Source organism: Aquarana catesbeiana, linkage group LG01 (assembly GCF_042186555.1).
Source record: "Aquarana catesbeiana isolate 2022-GZ linkage group LG01, ASM4218655v1, whole genome shotgun sequence".
NCBI classification, from domain to species: Eukaryota; Metazoa; Chordata; class Amphibia; order Anura; family Ranidae; genus Aquarana; species Aquarana catesbeiana.
The window spans coordinates 702,279,126-702,304,912 of record NC_133324.1 but is presented as its reverse complement, the minus strand read 5'-3'; positions in this window follow the sequence as shown (position 1 = coordinate 702,304,912).

Here is a 25,787-nt window from a genome sequence, read left to right as displayed (position 1 = left end):
ACAAACGAGTTTTCCCACTAAGAGATCAGCAAATCTCAATATAAGATATATAAAAATGCCATCGCTAGGAAAAAACAAATGGTTAAGCATGTTTCTAGAAATGGTCCAGGCAGATTTAGAAGAAATTCCTTGGAAACAGATAGGCCATGACAACCTCACCCCAACAGAACGACAGGCGTTAAAGGAACTCAAAGAGGCAAAACAAATCATAATTAAGAGAAGTGATAAGGGCGGCAACATCGTCCTAATGGACGATGAAGACTACGAAAAAGAAGCCAAACGCCTCTTAGGAGATCTGAATACTTACCAAAAACTAGACCATGACCCCTTTCCGCGGGTTGTTCGAGAATTGAATAGCAGATTGGACGATGCAATGGAGGTGGGTTTATTAACGAAAAAGGAGTTTGAATATCTCTCAGTAGATGATTACAATATCCCCACCTTCTATTGCATCCCAAAAGTCCATAAATCCCTGGAAAAACCTCCAGGGAGACCAATCGTGTCTGCTATCCGAGGACCCCTGGATAGAGTAGGAAAATATCTGGATTCCCTACTAAAAACAATGGTAAATGAATTAAAATCGTTCGTACAAGATACACGTCATGTATTAGCCAAAATCGCAGATCTGAGAATCACAGAGGAAGCATGGTTGGTAAGTATCGATGTAGAATCATTATATACGTCGATACCACACAACTGGGGGATAGCGGCAACCAGAAGGTTTCTGGAGAAAAATTTTCCAGAATTCGGGCCTCAAAATGAATTTCTCATTGAACTGTTGGAATTTGCGCTACAGCACAATTTCTTTCAGTTTTCAAGTAAGTTCTATCAACAGATAAAAGGCACCTCAATGGGAGCGGCATGGGCACCAGCCTACGCGTGCCTCCATTTGGGATGTTGGGAGGAAGAGGAAGTGTATACCCATCCTTTGTACCTCGGCCACGTGCACACGTGGCTGAGGTACATAGATGGTCTGCTGGACGTATGGGTAGGTGACAAATTGTCTCTGCATGAGTTCATCGCAGAACTCAATGTGAATCAGCGCAACATACGGCTGACCTACGCATATGACCGACACCAACTGCCATTCTTAGACCTAACTATTAGACTTGAGGAGGGTAAAGTGAGCACCTGCACCTATCGGAAACAGACGGCAGCAAATACACTACTTAGAGCAGATAGCCACCATCCCCCCTGGCTTAAAAATGGAATCCCTACAGGACAGTTCATAAGAATAAAGCAAAACTGCTCAGATACCAAAGATCTAATTAGGGAGTCAAAAGAACTATATAAAAGATTCTGGGAAAGGGGGTACTCCCACCGTCAGATTCGTAGAGCAAAACAAAAAGCAGCAATACAAACAAGAGAAAGCCTATTGACAAAAAAACAAAAACCTACATTACCAAAAACAACTAAATCTAGCCCAGTAATACTGATTACTACCTATGGAGCACAATGGGGCTCCGTACGTAAAGTATTGGAAAAAAACTGGAACATCTTACTTAAAAACAAAAATATAGCAAAAATAGTAGGGGAGAGACCCCAGATGGTAGCCCGAAGATCTAAAAGCATAGGGAACATACTCATACATTCAGAATTCACAAAACACTATAATCCTACGTGGTTGTGTAAATTTCCACGTAGTAGGGGTATGTTTCCATGTACGAAATGTCAGATATGCTCACATGTGGAAAGAACAGACACTTTTAGTGATGCAAAAGGTGAAAAAGAATTTGAAATCAGGGAGTTAATAAATTGTTCCACCTCGAAGGTGATCTATATGATAACTTGTCCGTGTCCAAAAATTTACATCGGGAAGACCAAGAGACCCCTAAAGGTCAGAATAGGGGAACACTTGAGGGACATTAAAAAGGAGAGGGAGAGAATGTTGAAGGGGGAACTCAGGGAAAAAAAGGAAGACCGCCCAGTAGCCAAACATTTTGCAAGATATCATAAAGGTGAAACAGAAGGCCTGAAAGTAAAAGGTATATATGTTTTGAAATTGCCAGAGAGAAGAGGGGATTTTGATAGTATCCTGTTACAAAAAGAAAAATGGTGGATCTACACCTTGAAATCTTTAGCACCCCTGGGTATGAATACCGAGTTAAACCTACAGCCAGTTTTGAATAAATGAAGGGTTTTTTTTGAATAAAGATGGACGTTTCTCTGGTGTTATAAACAACTGATATATTTGTCTTATAAATCTTTTCTTCCCCTCCGCTTTCTTCCCTTCCTTCTCCAACTCCAGTAAACCCCCCCTCCCCCCCTCTAAACAAATGAATGGCCACAAATAAGAGATTAATTTCTCCTCAAAAATCTTTATCCTCCTAGTGTCATTTACTGGTGTCTTATTTGTCTGTATATTTGTTCCCCAAACTTTAAAATACTAATTGTACAAGACCCTCCACAAAAATTCCCAATATATAATTTTGAAGGGAAAAATGCCTAATATTTCCTAATTGAGAAATATATTAAGTAACAAAAGGAACCTCTAACTACAAGCAAATCAGATAAACACAGTAATTTTGGCGAAATAGGAAGTAAACATATAAATGTTGCAGATGAATGAAAGACAACTATCCAAGCTGTTATTTAAGTTTGTCCTTAACTGTCCTTTAATGAGAATAATAGGAGGAGCGACCACACCTGGAATTACTATAAAGGAGAGGTGGGGATCAGCCCTCAGAACGTCCAGAAGAAGCTACGTAACTTACCTGTTGCGAAACGCGTCGATGTTAACAGCATGCAGGGCAGCCATGTGAAGTGACCCCCGTATCAATGCCGGGTAGCGGAGGAGCGGTGTAGCTGGGTCCTACTACACACGGGATACAAATAAAAGAAGAGCTGACAGCAAGCCTACTCGGAGTAAATATCAAACGGGAGTACAGTGGAAGCTGGGAGCAACTAACTACAAAATTGTCCATCGGATCGGTGTGTATATGACCATCTATACAGAGATACAAGATAAATCACGATCGGACAACAAGGATTTAAAATCCAACAACAGTTGCCGCACCACCGAAGAGCAAATAGCTGGAAAAACATCCAGAAAGGTGACAGATGAGTGGCTAATAACTAGGAGATCTTTTGATTTACCTGCAAATCACAGTCATTTTGAGCAGCGGGACAAGTGAAGACCTGATCTCCGTGAATTTACACACACCAGCAGCTGTTTCACAACTCAAACGCGAACAGCAAGGAGAGATAAGAGGTTCACTTCACAGAGGTCCACACAAGAAAAGAAACTGGTAAAGTAACCAAAATATCTTTTCCATTTAACCCACAGTATCCCGTATTTTGTTACTATGACAGACATCTACCCATCAATACTCTGCTTTATTTATAGACTGTGCTAAATGCCTACATGATCAGAGAAACAGGGGTTCAATAATTTAATGCCCTTCTCATTATCACTGAATAGTTGCATAAAGGTAACACATCTATTTTATTCAATCAGCGAGTTAAAGTGATTCGAATTTAAAGTAATTCCTTATATAATCACTCGCATTCATTCATGGATGGGCTTTGAATGGACTTCCCAGCGAATCCTTCAGTAATTAGCAACAGACAAGGCAATCTAGCCCCACCTTTACCCTTTCAATATTGGAATTACAGCACTCCGCTCTCATGAAGATAGAAGTCAATTACGGCAAAACAGAGATTAAAGAGGATCTGAACTTAGAGCAATAACTTACATACTCATACTTACTTTCTCCTTTTCATAGATCAGCTCAAAGAGGATTCCCCAATGTAATGTAGAGGACTCAGCACCAGCTAAGACAACCTAGTATTATTATTGGTGTTTTTTTTACCGCCCCAATTACCGCCCCCCGCTCTCATAATTAAAACCCTGGCCAACTTAGTGTACTTAAACTATATCCCCGGGGATCACTACTGCTCGGCACCCCCGTCATTAACTATATAATTGGATTTGATCCAGCAACAATTTATTTAAAATTTAAACATAGAGGCGATTGGCCCACTGGGATTGCCGATCAGTAGTGGTTAACTTCAGGCGCCTGCAATATATGTTTTTTGTTGATTGTTTTATGTGAGTATTATTTGTCGGATGTCAGTCACTTGCAACATAGTTAAAGTGTCAGTATGGTTTTGAATAACATATTGCCAGAAAATACTATTATATCAGCTTTAAAGAAAGCAACTTGACTGTTTTTAAATTAACAATTTGGGTGAATATCACCATAATAAAATTTGTTACTAAACTTTTTATATAAGTGTGTAGAGTGCCCTTTCTGACCAGAAGTAGCTGTCTATCCTGTCCCTGGGATGCCTATCTCATAGACCACCCTAGGGATAGAATCTTCATTATATATGTATATGCAATTGGCTACGGCTAGAAACTCTTATTTAGAGGAGAGGCAGTAAACACTTTACAATACCATTACTAACAGAGAGTGAATGAATCTATGGTCACCTCAGCAGCTTTGCTGCTTTTTGCTAATGAGTAAGCCACTGGGTTAATCCTGCGAAGAATATGGAAAGGCCCAATAAACTGAGGTGCAAACTTCAGAGAGGGAACACGAAGTCGGAGGTTGCGAGATGACACCAAGACCCTATCCCCAACCTGGTTGGAAGGGTGCAGGCAGGCATCTGCGGTCAGCAGGGAGTCTGTACCTATCATTAGCATGTCGCAAAGCCTCCTGGACTTGTGCCCAAGTGGAACGAAGACCACTGAGGTGCTCCTCTAAAGCAGGAATATTCTGTGGAACAAATGAGTCAGGCAACATGGAGGGTTGGAAACCATAATTCGCCATAAACGGGGATAATCGGGAAGCAGAATTCAAGGCACTGTTGTGAGCAAGCTCTGCCCATGGTAATAGGTCTGACCAGTTGTTATGATGGTCAGAAATATAGCAATGTAGGAATTTCTCCAAAGGACTGATTGGCTTGTTCTGTGGCCCCATTAAACTGCGGGTGATATGCAGAGGAGAAAGCAAGCTGAATTCCCAACTGTGCACAAAAGGCTCACCAGAACCGGGACACAAACTGACTACCCCTGACTGAAAAACAATCACCATGGGTAACCCATGTAAGCAAAAGATCTCCCAAGCAAAAATGGAAGCCAGTTGCTTAGAAGTGGGCAACTTCTTATGTGGAATACAATGACACATCTTTGAGAATTGATCAACCACCATAAGGATAACTGTGTTGCCCTGGGAGTTAGGTAACTCCAAAATGAAATCAATAGACAGGTGGGTCCAGGGCCTCTCTCCATTGGTTATGGGTTGTAGGAGGCCCACTGGAAGGTGACGTGGAGTCTTACTCTGAGCACACATGGAACAGGCAGCTAAGAAGGCACCCTTTCTCAGCATGTAGACTAGGCCACCAGAATTGTTGGGAAATGGGCCAAAAGAGTTGATTCTTCCCAGAGTGGCCAGCAGCCTTGGGAGAATGGTAAGTCTGCAGCATGGCAGTATGAAGATTCTCTGGGACAAAGCAGCGGTCACAAGGTTTCTTAGGAGGAGCATGGACCTGAGCAGCAAGAATTTTGTCACCCAAAGGAGAAGTGAGACTGTAGCCAGAATACGATCAGGAGGAATCACAGGAACCGGAACCGACTCCAACTTGGAAGTGGAGGAAAATTGTTGTGACAAAACGTCAGCCCTTACATTCTTAGTACCGAGTAAGAATGAGACAATGTAATTGAAACTTGACAAAAAAAGAGCCCATTGCACCCTTCTGGGAGAGAGGCGTGTAGCCTCAGACAAGAATGTGAGATTCTTATGGTCAGTAAGAATGAGAACCAGCACAGTGGTACCTTCGAAGAGATGTCTCCATTCTTTCAGGGCTAAAATGATCACCAACAGCTCTCTGTAACCAATCTCGTAATTGCACTACGCAGGTGACAATTTCTTGGAAAAGTAGCCACAAGGATGCATAGCGATCTGAGAGGTAGGACGTTAAGAAAGAAGGGTGCCAACACCAGTCTCAGAAGCATCAACCTCAAGGATAAAAGGTAACGTAGGATCAGGATGTGCCAATACAGGAGCAGAAAAAAGGCAGTCTTGAGACTCTTAAGGCCTTAATGGACTCCGGAGACCAACCCTGTGGGTTACCGTCCTTTCTGGTGATACCAGTCAGGGGCTTGACCAGAGAGGAGAAGTTACAAACAAACTTCCGATAATAGTTGACAAAGCCCAGGAAATGCTGCAGAGGACGGGTCGGGGCCACTGTAGAGCTGCCAAAAGTTTCTCTGGGTCCATTGAAAAAGCAACAGTGGAAATGACATAACCCAAGAATTTAACCTGTTCACGATAGAACTCGCACTTCTCCAGTTTACAATAGAGATTGTTCTCTTAGTTTCTGAAGCACACGACAGACATCTGTGCAGTGGCACTCCAGGGACTTGGAAAATATGAGGATATCATCGAGATAAACCACCACACATAACTGCAACAAATCTCAGAGGACATCGTTAATAAATTCCTAGAAAACTGCCGGGGCGTTACAAAGGCCAAAAGGCATTACGAGGTACTCATAATGGCCTGTTCTGGTATTAAAAGCAGTTTTCCACTCGTTGCCCTCCTTAATCCTCACGAGATTGTATGCCCCTCTCAAATCAAGCTTCGTGAAAACTGTTGCTCCCTTAAGGCGGTCAAATAATTCCATAATCAACGGAATCGGATAGGCATTCTTAATCGTGAAACAACTAAGACCCCTATAATCAATTTAAGTTCTCAGTTCACCACTCTTCTTCTTCACAAAGAAGAAACCAGCACCAGCAGGAGACGAGGATTTGTGGATGAAACCTCGAGAAAATGCGTCTGCAACATATTCCTCCATGGCTTTATCCTCCAAGACAGACAAAGGGTAAACCCGGCCACGAAGGTGTATGGCACCAGGTTAAAGGTCAATTGTGCAATCATACGGTCTGTGTGGAGACAAACTACTGGCTTGATCTTTGTCAAAGACATTGCTAAAATCATGGTACTCCTCCGGCAGGGAGGAGAGTGAAGAGGTGCACAGGACTTTGGCTACCTTCTGGAAGAATGTCCCACTGCATTGTGGTGACCAGGAGAGAACCACAGCATGGAGCCAATCAAAAGAGGGGTCGTGCCTCTGTAACCAAAGATAACCAATAACCGACGGAAACTTAGGTGAGGAAATAACTTGGAATTGGATTATCTCATGGTGAAGAGCCCCTACGGCCATGGACAATGGAACCGTTTCATGAGTCACATGGGCAGGCTGTAGAGGTCTCCCATCAAGAGCCTCAATGCAAGTGGAGTGTCACGCAGCTGTAGCGGAATTGAGTGCTTCGATACAGGCAGGATCAATGAACAGGCCCAGAGTCTATTAGAGCCTGTATCTCGACGGACGACTCAGCCCAAGAAAGGGTGACCGAAACCAGGGGCTTATCCTTCTGGATAACTGGGGATGAAACAATGCCACCTAAGGTCTGTACGTGACAGGACCTCAAGGTTCAGGCATTCCCTGGACAGGTAGGACAAGACTTCAAAAAGTGACCTGCCTGTCCACAATAAAGGCACAATCTCTCCCTCCTCCTAAAGGTTTTCTCATCCGCAGAGAGACGCGTGAAACCCAAGTGCAAGGGTTCACTTTCACTGAGCGACTCGGTACCAGGAGGCATGGGAGGTGAGGGAGGCATGGGTGGGACTTCAAAGCTCAGAGACAAACCTACAGGAGGCTTCCGCACACGCTCCTTAAAAGAGAGTCTTTCTCTGAGTCTGGAGTCAATGAGGATGGCAAACGTGATCAACTTATCCAGCTCAGTTGGTATATCTCAGGCTGCTATCTCATCCTTGATGGTATCTGAGAGACCATGAGAAAAAGCAACCACGAGGGCCAAATTGTTCCACGAGGGCCTCATTGTTTCATGCAACCTCCTCTGCCAGAGTATGGAATTCGATGGCATAGTCAGCAACAGTTCTCATACTCTGTTCGATGGACATGAGGCACTTGGAAGCAGAAGTGGAGCGATCGGGAACGTCAAATACACTTGTAAACAAAGCCACAAACTCAGGGTAGCTCAAGACCACAGGTTTTTGCGTCTCCCATAGGCTCTCTCAGAAAGCAAAGCTATCACAAGACCTACTTTGCTTCTGTCTGTGGGAAACGCCTGGAGCAGCATCTCAAAGTATATCTCAACCTGGTTGAGAAACCCCCTGTATTGGACTGGATCACCCCCAAATCACTGGGAATGCGGTGTGGAACCAGACATACCTCTTATAGAGGTAATACTCGTGCCTGCACAGAGACTGGAGCAGCAGCAGGGTCGGCCTGTAACATAGGTTGTACCTGGGAAATCATAGGTTGTTACGCCATGGCAAACTAATCCATGTGGTGATCCAGTTCATCCAATCTGGAAAAAATATTACCAACAAGTGGATTGACTGCATCTTCTAAATTAATGGCCTTCACCTACTGTCAGAAACCATGAAATCAGGCCGAGACAGAAGTACAGTTAAATAACACTTGTTTAATAATAAAAGTAAAAAGAACAAACATAGTCAAAACCTAGCCATAGTTCAGTAACCGGAATGGATAGTCAGCCAAGCCAGAAGTCAGAGATCAATGTAGTGGAACAGCAAGCAGGATCTGGAGCCAGAAGGGATGTCAGCAAAGCAAATCTTGAACAGGATCGCAGGAGATAGTTTCTGAAAAAGGCAGATTTCCACTGGACAGGACAGCTTAACTGTGGAGAGATAGGAGCTGGCAATTAGCCGACAGCTGAGTGGCCAGCTCAGAGAAGGAAGGGCTGAGCCTAGCCCTGACATCAGTCAATGAAACTTCCAGTCACACATTCATCATATGAAAAAGGCAGATAAACTCATTGCGCAACATTCTTTTAAAAGCACACAGGCGTTTATTAAGCCTGACATGCGTTTTGTCCAATGTCCAATGGGACTTCTTCTGCGAGGAATTCTTCTGCCTCACGGAAGAAGTCCCATTGGACGAAACATACGCCAGGCTAGGCACGGAACAGGTGTGACATTCGAACACTCAAGGAAGGTGGAACTGTGGGGTATACATCTGCGGAATCCAATTAAGCAGGCTGGGTAGTGGATGTGGTTGAGCCCATTGTGAGGGTTGAAAGCTCACTAATGCGCATCTAGATCCTGAAGGGTCTAAAAATCTGGTAAGCATTAGGGATGGGCTTTATGTTCGGGTCAAACATGAGTTTGACTCGAACATTGGTTATTTGCCTGTTCGCCGAATAGCGAACAATTTAGGGTGTTCGCAGCAAATTCAAAAGCCGCAGAACACCCTTTAAAAGTCTACGGGAGAAATCAAAAGTGCTAATTTTAAAGATTAATATGCAAGTTATTGTCATAAAAAGTGTTTGGGGACCTGGGTCCTGCCCCAGGGGACATGTATCAATGCAACAAAAGTTTTAAAAACAGACGTTTTTTCAAGAGCAGTGATTTTAATAATGCTTAAAGTGAAACAATAAAAGTGTAATATTCCTTTAAATTTTGTACCTGGGGGGTGTCTATAGTGTGCCTGTAAAGTGGTGCATGTTTCCCATGTTTAGAACAGTCTGACAGCAAAATGACATTTGTAAAGGAAAAAAAGTAATTTAAAACTACTTGCGGCTATAATGAATTGTCTGTATCGACAATACACATAAAAGTTCATTAATAGAAACAGCATGGGATTCCCCCACAGGGGAACCCCAAACCAAAATTAAAAAGGAAAGGCATGGGGGTCCCCCACATTCCATACCAGGCCCTTCAGGTCTGGTATGGATATTAAGGGGAACCCCGCTCCAAAATTTAAAAAAAATGGCGTGGGGGTCCCCCTCAAAATCCATACCAGACCCTTCAGGCCTGGTATGGATTTTAAGGGGAACCCCGCGCCAAAATTTTTTTTTTTAAATGGCGTGGGGTCCCCCCAAAAATCCATACTAGACCCTTATCCGAGCACACAACCTGGTAGGCTGCAGGAAAAGAGGGGGCGAGAGAGCGGCCCCCCTCCTGAACCGTACCAGGTCACATGCCCTCAACATTGGGAGGGTGCTTTGTGGTAGCCTCCCGGTGGTTGTGGAGGTCTGCAGGCGGGAGGCTTATCGGAATCTGGAAGCCCCCTTTAACAAGAGGACCCCCAGATCTCGCCCCCCCCTGTGTGAATTGGTAATGGGGTACAAATGTACCCCCACCATTTCACAAAAAAAGTGTCAAAAATGTTAAAAAAGATAATAGACAGTTTTTGACAATTCCTTTATTAATGTCTTCTTTTTTCCCCGCTTCTTCTTCCATCTTCTTTTGGTCTTCCTTTGGTGTTCTTCTTCTTCCTCCATCTTGTTCTTCCCCTGCTTCTTCCTCTATCTTCCTCCGCTTCTTCCTCGGGTCTTCTCGTCCAGCATCTTCCTCCGGCTTCTTCTTCTCTGCTTCGTCTGCTGGGAGTCTCCTGCTGTGTGACGCTTTTGTTCAGGTGACAGCTCTTATATAACATAAATGGGTGACCCCGCCCCCCCTCTGACAAAACAGGGAGAGCCATAGAGAAGTGACCCTACAGTCAGTTTTCCTTCCAAAGCTGATCACCATGGACCCTGGGCTCAGGTCGGGACGGCCCCTACTCTGAAGGAGATTATCTGCATACTACAGCCGGCTACCACGTGTATCCTCAGATCAGCTGTTTTTCCTCCCCCTTCTCCACACCGCTTCACAGAGAGAGCAGAGGATGGAAGGTATGTGACAGGCTGCATGTCATCTGCTGTTTACAAGATGCTGTTTCACATTCCCCTCATCCTTTGACTTTTACAAAGTATTGACGGCACAGCAAATGACAGAACTGCTTTTATATAAATCATCTATAGGAATCACTCTATAAACTTCATTGTTTTGGTTCCCAGTGATTTTTTCATCCCAGGCTCCTGGATCGGCAGTTTGTACAGAGGCTATCCGTACAGGGATTTTATTTCTATCATTCAGCATTGTTTATCTGTTCATTAATGATCTAAATCTTTGTCTTTCAAGGTTTTTTCTTATTCCCAGGAGCAGGTTTAGCTGGATTTAGTTTAATCAGTGTGCTGTATGGGGATATTTTACATGTATGCAGGTGGTTCCAGGTGTTGTATCTGTCCTTTTGCACTGTCACTTTCTCAGTGGTGGAGGTTGTTCTTTATTTTTCATTATGTGGGTGGAAACTTCTTTTTTATATATTTACAATAAAGTGTTCCAATTTATAATTATAGCCAGTGTGTTCCTCATTGATTGACCCTGTCTTGTGACCCTCTGGTCCTCCCCCGTTTTTTTTCATGTATACTTTGGTCTAGAGGAACGCCCCTGCACATATGTATATTACACGCAGGTGTATGGCTCAATTTCCAGCCATGGGTATGTGATTTGATGTATTATATGCTTCCACATACATTACCCAATCTGGAAATTTTATTTATAGGCATTACCCCCTTTCCCTATTTTTTTGTTTTTTCGCCTAATTCCACGTCTGCCACAGACAAGACATCTTTTTTTGGGTGACTTTTGGGTCGGGGTACCAGGGAGGAATATAGGAGAAATGCCCCTCATGCAGCCAGCTAACAGCATTTGGATTTGGGGACTGGGTCACCACACCTTCTGGATACAAAGGGCCATGATGATCTCTTCCTGATGTGTTACATGTTACAACCAAAAACGCAAATGTATTTTATTGGGATTTTATGTGATGGACCAACACAAAGTGGCACATAATTGTGAAGTGGAAGGAAAATGATAAATAGTTTTCAATTTTTTTAACAAATAAATGTCTGAAAAGTGTGGCATGCATTTGTATTCAGCCCCCTTTACTCTGATACCCCTACCTAAAATCTAGTGGAACCAATTACCTTCAGAAGTCAGCTAATTAGTAAATAGAGTCCACCTGTGTGTAATTTAATCTCTGTAAACATACAGCTGTTCTGTGAAGCCCTCCGAGGTTTGTTGAAGAACCTTAGTGAACAAACAGAATGATAAAGACCAAGGAACACACCAGACAGGTCAGGGATAAAGTTGTGGAGAAGTTTAAAGCAGGATTAGGTTATAAAAAATATCCCAAGCTTTGAACATCTCACAGAGCACTGTTCATTCCATGATCCGAAAATGGAAAGAGTATGGCAAAACTGCAAACCTACCAGGGCATGGCCGCCCACCTAAACTGACAGGCCAGGCAAGGAGAGCATTAATCAGAAAAGCAGCCAAGAGGCCCATGATAACTCTGGAGGAGCTGCAGAGGTCCAAAGCTCAGGTGGGAGAATCTGTTCACAGGACAACTATAAGTCAAGCACTCCACAAATCTGGCCTTTATGGAAGAGTGGCAAGAAGAAAGCCATTGTTCAAAGAAAGCCATAAGAAATTCCTTCAGATTTTGTGAGAAGGCATGTGGGGGACACAGCATGTGGAAGAAGGTGATCTGGTCAGATGGGTACCAAAATTGTACTTTTTGGCCTAAAAGTAAAACCCTATGTGTGGCGGAAAACTAACACTGCACATCACCCTGAACACACCATTGTGAAATATGGTGGTGGCAGCATCATGTTGTGGGGATGCTTTTCTTTAGCAGGGACAGGGAAGCTGGTCAGAGTTGATGAGAAGACGGATGGAGCCAAATACAGGGCAATCTTAAAAGAAAACCTGTTAAGCCGCATACACACGGCCGGACTTCCCGACAGAAAAAGTCCAATGGGAGCTTTTGGTTCGGACATTCCGACCGTGTGTATGCCCCGTCTGACTTTTTCTGTCGGCATTTCCGAAGGACTCAGATATAGAACATGTTCTAAATCTTTCCGTTGGAAATGCAGACGGAGTTTAGCCCGTTGGCAAGTCCGCTTGTGTGTACGTGGCACTAAAGTCTGCAAAAGACTTGAGACTGGAGTGGAGGTTCACCTTCCAGCAGGACAACAACCCTAAACATACAGCCAGAGCTACAATGGAATGGTTTAGATTAAAGCATATGCATGTGTTAGAATAGCCCAGTCAGTCCAGACCTAAATCCAATTAAGAATCTGGGCAAGACTTAAAAATTGCTGTTCACAGATGCTCTTCATCCAATCTGACAGAGTTTGAGGTATTTTGCAAACAAGAATGGGCAAAAATTTCACTCTTTAGATGTGTAAAGCTGGTGGAGACATACCCAAAAAGACTTACAGGTGTAATTGTATTGAAAGGCTGAATACAAATGCACACCACATTGTGTTGGTCTATCACATAAAATCCCAATAAAGTACATTTACATTTTTGGTTGTAACATTATATATTGTAGCAAAGTACAAGGGGTATGAATACTTTTTCAAGGCACTGTAAATATACAGGCACTTTTTGTACCCGCAGCGCGCTTTACAGAAAGCTAAGTACGGATTCATCATCTGGTTGTTGAAGTCCACCCTTCCCATGTTAAAGTGGTTCTAAAGCTTTAAGGTTTTTCACCTTAATGCATTCTATGCATTAAGGTGAAAAACCTTCTGTGCTGCAGCTCCCCCCCCTTTTTTCTTACCTGAGCCTGATCCGATCTAGTGACATGCATGAGCAATGTCCATGAGTACAGCAGCTCCCGCCACTGTCATGCTCCTCATTGGGCACATTAATAACAGTGGGGACGTGGCTTGGATGAGGACCAAAATGGCCACTTAAGCCTGGCGCTCAGGCCAAAAAAGGGAAAATCTTCTTGCCCTGTGAGCCCAGTCACGGGGAAAAGCTCTGGCAGCAGCTCGCACTCCCCATGAGACTCCAGCTCACAATTCAGCTGCATGGCTGCTTCCTTGGCTGCATCACAAGCCTCCACGCATGTGGCTCACACACAGAGCCAGACAGAGGCTGAGCCAGCACAGAGCTCCCCTGCCCCAAATGCAGCTTCACACCTCTCTCCCAGCCTCAATGGTCTGCATAATATAGCTGTTGACATTAAAGACATGTTGTCAGCAGCTATTACCGACCTCAGACGTGATATACAGGCCATTGCAGACAGAGTCCACAAGGTGGAAAAGATTACAACCCACCAGGAGACCCATATACACAAGATGTATACTGTGACAGATGCCCATTCACTCCAACTGCGGGAACTCCATAGACACCTAGAAGCTTAGGTAAACTGTGGATGCAGGCACTACTTAAGGGTCCGAGGCCTGCGAGAATCGATTGAGCAAGATCAACTTTTGCCCACTATTACATCCATCTACTATGAGCTACTGGACAGACCTCCTACCACCACAATAGAAATAGAACATCTACACCATTCACTGTGACCCAGAGGTAGAGAGACAGACCTATCGAGAGATGTGATATGTTATTTAAACAGCTTCTGCCTGAAAGAAGAGATTCTAAGGAAGGGCCAAAACCAATTCAGATTACCTTCAACAATGTGGACATAAAAATTTATCAAGACCTTTCCAACATCACCTTAAAGCATCGGCAGAAACTCCGCCTCCTTCTGGATATGTTATGGGCTCATTTCCATTCTGTCCCTCTGCAAATGTGCTAGGTGTAACTGCCTTATTAGGAGTCCCAGAGGACCTACCGTGTTTCTGTGAAACCTTGGATATTCCACTGGTCCAAGTACCTGAAGGGTACAGTAAATTCCGTCCACCTTCTACCATGAGATCACCCCCCCCCGGGATGAACAGATGGATGTACAACACCAAAGGCACAGACGCACAGTCACTTCTCAGCCACAGCCCAACAAATTCTCCAACTCATCAGAGACCTCAATAAGAAGAATGAGGGTACCCCACCTATGGGATCTATGTTAACAAAGTCACACAAATGACACTTTCCACAGTTTCAGCTATGTTATCAATCAGACTCTGACCCATCATGCTTGATGTTATTTTCTCATCCACAATTCAAATGCCCCGTACACACGATCTGACTTTCCGACAACAAAACTGTGGATTCTTGTTCGATGGATGTTGGCTCCAACTTGTCTTGCATACACACGGTCACACAAATGTTGGGCAACAATTACAAATGTAGTGACGTACAAGACGTACGTGATGTCTCCATTACGAACGCTAGTACTTGATTCTGAGCATGCGTGGACTTTTGTACACACGATTGGAAAGTGCAACAACAAAATTAGAGAACCTACTAGCCTACTAGCCAGCTCGCGTTCGTGCGCTCATGCATGCGCCAGTACATGTCCTTTCTTGTGAACCTTTTGGAATGTTCATGCCTGTACACCACTGTGCACTTGCTACCCAGGTTTCTCTTACACCCCTTCTCTTGGGCCCAGAGTACTGAAGAGCTCCATTGCAGAATTTCCTGCAAGAAATCAGCCAGTCCTGGACACCACACTCAAGGATATGTTACTATCCTTGCAGTCATCCATCCACACAGATTTCCTTAACATGATGCACCATTTTAAAGCAGAAATCAACGATATAGGGAACAGGGTTATCCACCATGAGTCGAAGATGGGAGAATTCACAAAATCATACAATGAATTATTTAATGAAAGATGGAAACAAGAAAGACCAACATTTAAGACACCACATCCCATACAAAAATTGGTAAAGAAGAAAGGGCTTTAGGCATGGAGCCTTGGGACTTTTAAGGTGTCAGTGTTCAAAGAATTTTTAAACCACGTTAGGGTTAAAGGATAAATTTTATTACAATTGATTTTAAAAAAAGCCTATTTTGAGCTCTGTGGAGCTTCTTCAGGAGACGTGTGGTACCATTAGTAAGACTGGAATTTACATAAAGAAAGAAAATCAATCAATACAGTGTAAGATAATGATTTAACCACTTCAATACCAGGCACTTAGACACCTTACCGCCCAGGCCAATTTTCAGCTTTCAGCGCTGTCGCAATTTGAATGACAATTGCGCGGTCATGCTACACTGTACCCAAACAAATTTTTTATCATTTTGTTCCCACAAATAGAGCTTTCTTTTGGTGGTATTTGATCACCTCTGCGGTTTTTATTTTTAACGCAACAAATAAAAAAAGACCAAAAATTTTGAAAAAAAACAAGTTTTTCTTTGTTTCTGTTAAATTTTTTTGTAAATAAATACGTTTTCTTCTTCAATGATGGGCACTGATATGGCTGCACTGACGGGCACTGATACGGTGGCACTGATGGGCACCAATGAGGTGGCACCAATGAGGTGGCACTTATGGGCACTGATGATGGGCACTGATAGGCGGCACTGATGGGCACTGATAAGTGGCACTGGTATGCAACACTGATGGGCACTCATAGGTGGCACCGATGGGCACTCATAGGCGGCACTGATGGGCACTTGTAGGTGGCATTGATTGGTACATATGGGTGGCACCGATGGGTACTTATGGGTGGCACTGATAGGTGGCACTGATAGGCACTGATAGGTGGGCACTGATGGACACAGATGGGCACAGATGGACACTGACAGGTGGCACCGATGGGCACTGACAGGTGGCACTGATGACACTGATTGGTGGCACTGAATAAATTGATTGGTGGCATTGCTGGCAGAACTGAAACATAATGGTGCCAATCAGTGCCCATTTGTGGGCACTGATTGGCACAGATTGGGCACATTGGGCACATGTGGATGGCCATGGGGTACATACCTGGCCATCCACATGTTGCCCCTTCCCTGGTGGTCCTAGTGGCGATCCCAGGTGGTCCAGTGCGGTGATCTGAGGGGGGGCTGTGCTGATAAACAATCAGCGCAGACCCCCCCTGTCAGGAGAGCTGCCGATCGGCTCTCCTCTAATCGCATCTGTCAGACGCGAGTGAGGAAAAGCCGATCAACGGCTCTTCCTACTGACATCGTGATCAGCCATGATTGAACACGGCTGAACACGTGGTAAAGAGCCTCCACCGGAGGCTCTTCACCAAGATCGGTGTAGCGGTGTGTCAGGCTGACACACCGCTCCATCGATCGCCGCGATGCGTGCCCCCGTGGGCGCGCGGCGGCATGTTATCCTGCTGGACATCATATGACGCCCAGTCAGGATAATGCAACCACTTCCCAGACGTCAATCCGCTATAGGCCGGGCGGGAAGTGGTTAAAAACTGTAGACCCTGTAGGTCTTTTCTAGGACTCATCGGGTTGATTTCACATCAGCACCACACTACCCTAGAGTGAGAAATGTACTGGTCATTACCCCTGAAAGCAATGAGAGTGACTGATTATACTTTGTGTGGAGATAGAGATATTCTGCACAGGTGATTATTCACTTTGGGTGCAGAGATCTTCGGGTTGTGATAACATCTCAATGAAAGTAAGCCCCCCCATCCCATGAAAAAATATTGTCTCAACCTCAAAACAATATCTCTTATACTGTTACACCTACACCATAAAGGGCAGCCCTTTGTTCTTTCTACTCATTTTGTTCCAATTTTTTGGAGTATCCGTCTCATCCAAAAACATACTTTTTCCACACAGGGGCATATTCAGTAGAATAAAGCCACCTCAAAGTTCAGGCTTCTAACTATGTGTCTCAACATCTGTTTCTGACAGATTCCATCTTTGTCTTGCTCTCTTCACAAAAAAACTCCCTGACAGTCTCTTACAGTTTGCCAGTAAGACTACATCTAGACTGTTTACATCTAGACAAATTTATGTTCATTCGGGCAGGCCGGGACACCCACACACTCAGTGTCTCTATTTCTCCATTGTATCGGCATCCATAAAATGTACAATGTATATTAGTTGCATGCATGGTTTTAAGGACCAGTCATTTCTACAATGAAATTCAGAAAACTACCTGTTGAAGGCTAATACCTTATTTTGAGGATAATATTACTGTAAAAACTGATTTTATTTTTTGTACAATAGTATTCAATACCTTTCTTATGTACCAGGTTATACATATACAGATGTTATATAAAGCATTGTAACAAAAATCTCTATTAAATAATGTGTAAATGTGTGTGCATGGAGGTGACAACAAGCATTCATCCAATACAACAAATATGCTGCCCACTAATACATTGTTGAAAAAAATATTCAGAAAAAGTCCAAAAATATAAATAGTCCAAAGTGAAAATATAAATCCCAGTAGTGCAAAATGACACTTCTTCTATGAAAGTGTGCTCCAAGTGAAAAGACAAAATCCTTCACCTTTGTCTAGAGGGTGAACGCTCACCTCCAAAAATGGACCCTTACAGCAAAAGAACAATTTAGCATGTTGGCAGGCACCAGGATCCAGAGAACACCTTCAGTTTGCTCCAGTTTGTATATGCAATCATTCAGAGAAACAGCAAGACCCAACTATACAACCATGCTACTTGATGAAATTGTCCACAAAGGATATCCATCTCTTAAGCTCAAAAGGAAGAGAGGCAAACCATAGTGCTCACCACCTAAAAACAATTTATTAAATTATTTACAATTTATTAAAATCATAAAAATGCCCTCACGTGTATAATAAAACCAGACAGACAGTTCTTTTTTTTTTTTAATTTTTTAAATTTTTTATTTATAACAGGCAAGGGGGCCCACATGGACTGACATACAAATAGTAAACATCAACACATGAGTTCTTTCTGTTAACATCTGGCGTCTCTCCGCTTTGGTAACAAATAGAATATAGAACAAAAGAGAATATAAACCGAGAGAGGGATATTCTACGTATTCTTTATGGTATAGTGTGTTAAGTGTTGCAGTCTATCGGGCTCCCTCCCTACCAATGTTACATTAGAGTCATAGGATTAGGAAAAGAGAAAGAGCGAGAGTAGGGGTAGAGAGGTAGGGGATAGGATGGGGGGGGGGAGTGGACACGTACTCCGCGATCACGGGGTATTCAAAGAACTCTCCGAGGCATGACTGTAAGCACATTTAACTTGTGACACAGATGTGTGTCTCATTAAGTAATTTACCATGTGGTTAATTAGTGGGTTATTCAGGTTTCCAGCAGGGTTTGGCCCTCGCTAGAATAGATGAACATATTCCACAACTGCAGACAGACAGTTCTAAATGGCATCAGCCAGTGTGAGATTTAATGCTATCTGGGAGGAGTATGAACAAATACTACTGTGTTAAGACAGGGATCTCTCCAGCCCTACATGTTTTAACATGAATGATGTAATTTATATTTTTGGACTTTATTTGAATATTTTTTTAACAATTTATTTATGAGCAACATATGGACAGTTTTGGGTAACATATAAGTTGTTTTTGGATAAATTAGTGTTGTCACTTCTATACACACACAATTAACCATTTTTTTATGGAGATTTTTATTGCAATGCTTTATGTTGTTTTCAGTGCAGCACATTCATACACATAAAATCAAATTTTATCAGTTTTATTTCAGCACTTGCCAACATTTTTCTAATTGTTGATTAAAAAATATTCTTCCATAACATTTACTGTGGACTTTCATCTCATTATAACTTTAATATGTTCTTAACCAGTGACATTACCCAAAATTAATCTTTTGAGAACATATATTAGGGATTATAAAGAGTAACTGAAAGCTCTGTTTCAATATTAAGTCATTTCTGACTGATAAAGTAGGAACACAATTATGGAAACATTTCCAGGGCAGAGAACATTAATTGAAGATATTTTGTTTTGTGTTTTGAGACAATAAAAAACAAAGTGCACAATTATTAAAACTGACATTACAATTAAAGTACATAATTGCTATAAAATGTTTTGTCATGTATTCTTTGAAAGGAACATGACTTACTAAAACACAGTGAACTCTAAAGAAGAAAACTTCCTGTAGTGTAACAATGTAGATTAGGATTTTAAATACCCACGGGGTTAATATATTTTACTAAAAGTATTTTTTTCATATAAGTTGTCTCCTTTTCAACTTTCACATTTTAATACCTATAATCAGTATAACGCAGAGCATTAGATAACCTTTACTCTTTGTTCTTTAAGTAAAGATGAGTAAGCTTCCTAAAATATGCTCTGTCAATGGTTTTCCCGAATTACCTTGGTGATCAACTTCACGGCATGAAAATTTGAATTGATTCACATATTTTCCCAGCATGTGTTTTTAAGCATTAAAAGTCATTGAAGAAAATGTTTCTCCTTGTCAAAAGAAGTTTATTGAGTGTACAATCTTATAAAGATACATAAAGTAAGTTTACAAGGATCTATAAAGTAAGCTCATTGTTTTACAGTAGGGTTTATATAGGTAAATATCATGAAATTTCAAATATTAAACATTGGGTTCACGTAAACCTAAATTAAAGATATATATCATTTCCTTAGTTACTTTTGTAGGTATTTAAATGATTTATACCTACTATACATATTGTTTACAAGTAGAGTGTATATAGGTCAAATAAATTCTGATAATGAGCTTTAATCGTAAGCTGGAGAAAAGGAAAGAGAAAAGAAGAAAAAGGGTTGAAAGGTAGAGGTATGGTCCACAAGGTTGTCCCGCTCGTCAGTTTATTATTCTTTTTAGTTCTCTTTGAAGCCTTAGAATGGGTGTCTCTGTAAGTCATTTAATCTGTTACCATGGCAACAGGACAGAGTCATTGAAGTTTGACAGGAACTGTTGTTTTATCCAAGGATGCCAAAGTTTTTCAAATTTTGGAATTTGATTTTGATCGATGGCTACCATCTTAGCATGGGACATTGTATTATTCATTCTGTGAATGGTTTCTGCTAGTACCAATGTAGGAGATTTCCATGCCTTGGCCACTGTTTGTTTTGCAGCCGTTATTAGTTGGATCATAAGTTTGAATTGAGAGAGTGTTAACCATTTCGGTTTTAGATTAAGTAAAGTTAAATATGGATCTGGTTGTATTATTTTTTTAAATATTTTAGATGCAATCACAAAGACTTCCTTCCAGAAGGTTTGGATTACTGGGCACGTCCACCATATGTGTAAATATGTGCCTATTTCTGGGCATCCTCGAAAACAAAGAGCTGAGGTATTAGGTGAATATTTTGCCACTCTAGCAGGTACAAGGTACCAGCGAGTTAGGACTTTATAATTTGTCTCCAGTGCTAAGATGTTGGTTGAAGATGACTTACATGTGAGCCATATGTTAGACCAGTCTGTGTCTTCTAAAGTTCGTCCCAGGTCCTCCTCCCACCTCTGAACGTAAGAGGGTCTATTAAGATTTGGTACTCCATATAATTGATTATAAAGTGATGAAATTGTACCTTTAGCAAATGGATCTTTTGTACAGATTGATTCAAAAATGGATAATTGGGATAATGGTGTATCCCCCTTTAGGAATGGTGTATAGAAATTTTTGATTTGGAGATATCTAAATATCTCAGAGTTTGGTAGATCATATTTTTCTTTAAGCGATGGGAATGAAAGGAATGATTTAGATGCTATGAAGTCATTTAGTGTCTGAATGCCTGATGTTGTCCAAGCTTTAAAAGAATTTGGGTAGATCCATGCCGGATAAAAGGCCGGATTTCTGATAAAAGAAAGGAGAGGATTGTGTGGAGATTGTAACTGATATTTGGTTTTTAGTTTATCCCAGAGAGATAAGAAGTGTTTAGTTATGGGATTATGAATTTTAAAGCGGTCTTTAGGATCAAGCCATAATAAATTTGATATTAATAGAGGGTCATTTTCTGAAGCCTCTATAAATACCCATAATGGGATTTCCTGTTTTGCATGGTATTTGGACAGACTGGCCAAATGTGCCGCTCTGTAGTAGTTAGTAAAATTAGGGTATCCCAGGCCTCCTTTATTTTTGGGAAGATGTAGTGTGTGTATAGGTATACGTGGTTTAGAAGAGCCCCATATAAACGAAGTTGCTCTTTTTATGTACTATTCTCAAAAAATAGGAAGGAATTGGAATAGGGAGGACTCTGAATAGATAAAGCAATTTGGGTAGAATAGTCATTTTGATTGCATTAATCTTCCCCATCCAGGATAAAGGAAGTTGCGACCATTGTTTTATTAGATTTGTGATCTGTCTTAATACAGGAGGATAATTGGTTGAGAATAAGTCAGAATGAGAGGCTGTTAAATGAATTCCAAGATATGGGATTGATTTTTCTGCCCATGTGAATGGGAGTGCAGCCCTAGCCGGGATCAATTCCATGTTTGTGAGTGAAATATTAAGCACTAGGCATTTCTTAGGATTAATCATAAGGCCGGATAGGGCTGCAAATCCATCAAGAGCTGGTATTAAGTTAGGACCAGAGACCTGTGGTGATGATAGAAAAAGTAATATATTGTCTGCAAATATACATAATTTGTGTGTAATACCTCCTACTTCAATGCCAGTTATAGTTTGGTTTGTTCTGATGTATTGGGCCATGGGTTCGAGTATAAGGGCAAATAATAAGGGAGATAATGGGCAACCCTGTCGGGTACCTCTTTCGATATTAAAGGCTTCAGATTTGTATCCAGCATATTTTATATAGGCTTTGGGTTTATTATATAATGCTTTGATCCATGTTAAAAAGTGGGGTCCAAAACCCCATTTTTGTAATGAATATTGCATATATTGCCAGGATACTGTGTCAAATGCCCTCTTAATATCGAGAGATAGAAAACATAAAGGGATTTTCCGTTTTTTAGCAATATGTGCCAATAACACTGCCCTGCGTATATTATCGCCTGCCTGTCTATTTGGCATGAAGCCTACTTGATCTCTATGTATTAATTTTCCTATAATGCTATTGAGGCGTTTTGCTATTATTTTTGCTAATAATTTAATATCGAGGTTTAACAGAGAGATAGGCCGATAATTCACACAGGAAGTATCATCAGAAAGGGGTTTTGGGATCATACAAACAATTGCCATTAGTGTTTCTTGCCGAAAAGAATGTCCATCTAGAAGTTTGTTAAAAGTTTCAGTGAGAATGGGAGAGAGTATTTCTGAGAATGTTTTATAGTATAAAGCCGAGTAGCCGTCTGGGCCCTGTCTTTTGTTAAGTTTTAGGTCTTTTATGGCGTTAGCAACTTCATCTATAGTTATAGGCTCATCCAAACTGCTTTTTTGATTCTGAGATAACTCAGGTAAGGTTATTTTTGAGAAGAAGGATTCAGCCTCTGTAGGATTAAATTCATTGTTTGTCTTGTATAAAGTTGCGAGATGTGAGTGAAATTTATGGACTATTTTAACTGGATTACAAGTGTAAACATTTTTTGATAATTTCAAACGTATTGGTTTGAAAGATTTGTTAGTTGAATTTAATGCCCGAGCCAAATATGTACCTGGTTTGTTTGTATTCATGTAGAAATTGTGTTTGGAGCGTTTGAGGGATTTATCAACTGACTCAGTGAGAAATAGATCGTATTCCAATCTAGATTTTTCCAGATGAGATTTTGTACTCTGAGATGGATTATCTTGAAATGATATGTAGGCTGCATTAAAATTGAGTTCTAGTTTTTTTGCTAGATTTTTGCGTTCCCGTTTAAATAGTGCCATTTGTCTTTGTATTGTACCACGCAAGACAGGCTTATGAGCTTCCCACAGTGTTATTGGGGAGATGTCTGTTGTATTATTAATTGATATGTATTCCTTTAAAGCTTGTTCAATGGCCATCTGATGTAGTGGGTGTTTGAGCATTATGTCCGGTAAGTACCACGTTGGGTCATGCGCTTTTGGTATGGCTGAGGCTATAGTAGTGTATACTGCATTATGGTCAGACCACGGAATCGGAATTATATCTGATGCAATAATTTCTGGTATCATTCCTATTGTTAGAAAAATATGATCTATTCTAGTGAAGGTTTGATGAGGGTGCGAGAAATAAGTGAATTTCTTTTTCATTGGGTTACTTTCTCTCCATGAATCTACCAGATTGTATTTGGAAAGAAGTTGAGAAAAAGGTAATCTAGAGGTTATTTTGGATGGTGTAAAAGGTGATTTATCTAGAAATAGGAGGAGGACCTGGTTCGAATCCCCACACATTATCACTGTTCCTATTTTGTGTGTATTAATCACTTGTAATATATGTGAGAGGAATGGTGTAGGTTGTTTGTTAGGAGCGTAGTAGGAAATCACCGTGATTGCTGTATCCATTATATAACCCATGAGTATCAGGTATCTACCTTCTGGGTCTTTAATTTCTGATGATAAGGTGAATGGTGTGGATCGGTGAAATGCAATTAGAGTTCCCCTTTGCTTGGTACAGGCAGAAGCCGTGTAAATTTGTTGATAAAAAGGAGAAATATATTTTGGAGTAGAATCTTTGGTGAAGTGTGTTTCTTGGAGGCATACTATGTGAGCCTTCTTGTTATGGAAAGTACGGAAGGCTTTGGTCCTTTTTTGAGGGACATTTATTCCCTGAACATTCAGGGAAAGTATATTCAGTGGTGCCATGGCAATAGATCAAATAGTTTTGACTTACTTTTTGTTATGCAGAGCTGACTGCGCAGATCAACCTGTGTGGACTGAAGAGATGAATAGATAGAAAAGAAACCAGTGAATTCTGGAGTAAAGAGTAAACAAAAAACATATGAGATTAGATGATACATTGTATAAATTATTTTTTGCAAGTAATCACAATTTACCCGTGAAAGAGAATAAATCTCTCTCTCAGGGGAATAAGTGCCTTCGTCACACTCCCACATAATATGGTTGGGAGAATGAGGAGGGCTAATGGGGGTACACGGATCTTCCGCTTACAGGAGAGAAGTGCTATGTCAAAAGACATCAAAATGATGTTTCATTAATTGGAGTGCAGAATATAGTTTTTGTTGAAATTATTTATTCCAGGGTGGTTGTATATGGTTAGTCTTGCCCTAGGCTAAATAATTCCGTTAGAAAGGTACTGTTAATAACTTTGGTATTGATGAAGATAGTTTGAATTATTTTGGGATTTTAACCCTTTTAGAGTAAATAATTACATATTTTATTCATATGTAACTGTTTAGATATGTTAACTCATAAAATTGAGGTTGTATTGCTTCAGATTAGAATAAACAAAAACATAATTCTAGGAACTAGTTAGGTAATAATATATTTGTTTTAAGAAAAGAAAGAAAAAGCTTCCATTACTTCTGGATTATTGAACATATTTGTCCTAAAAAGTAATAAATCTATTGTTATTACCTGATAATATATAACTGAACCAGAATTTCCTTATTTCACTTATATATTCTAAGGCTATATGAATCAGAAGTAATAAGAAATATAACTGGAATGTAACATGATCCCACACAGTGTGTGACTATCAGAATGCAGTTACATTCAGTTATAAATACAGGTTTTTTATAGAGAACCATCTCTTAGTATAATAAATGAAGAGATATCAGGAATTAGGATGTCAGTCCATTGAATCTTCTTGGTCCATGGATGATGTGGCATAACGGCCTCTTTTGTGAGAATGATGATTCCCATTTTGTTCTGAAATTTTCTGGGTGCTGCCTGAAGGTGAAGATGATGCCATTCTTCTGCGTGTGGGAGTGTTGCTGCTTGTGGGTTCTGTCAGATTTAATTTTAAAAGGGTTTGTTGTAGTTCATCTGCTGATCTGCTTCTGTAAATTGTACCTTGGTGGTTAAATCTGACTGAAAAGTGGAAGCCCCATTGATACATAATGTTGTGGCATTGCAGTTCCATTAGTTGGGGTTTCATGGATCGTCTTTTAGTAATAGTAAGTTGGGATAGGTCAGCAAAAATTTGATAATTGTGTCCTTGAAAATTAAGTTCCTTTTTTTCTCTTGCAGCAATTAGTATTTGTTCTTTCGTTCTGTAATAATGAAATTTTGTGATTATATCACGTGGGGGTCCATTTTTCTTTTTGGCTGTGAGGGCTCTGTGTACTCTGTCCAGTTCTAAACGTTCAATAGGGATATCTGGCTTTAGTTCTTGTAATAGAGCAGTAATAGTAGATTGCAGGTCTGTCACAGTTTCAGGTATTCCCCTTATGCGCAAGTTTGAACGTCTGGCTCTATTTTCGTAATCTTCGAGCTTAGTTTGAAGTATTAAATTCTCTTTTTTTAATTGTTC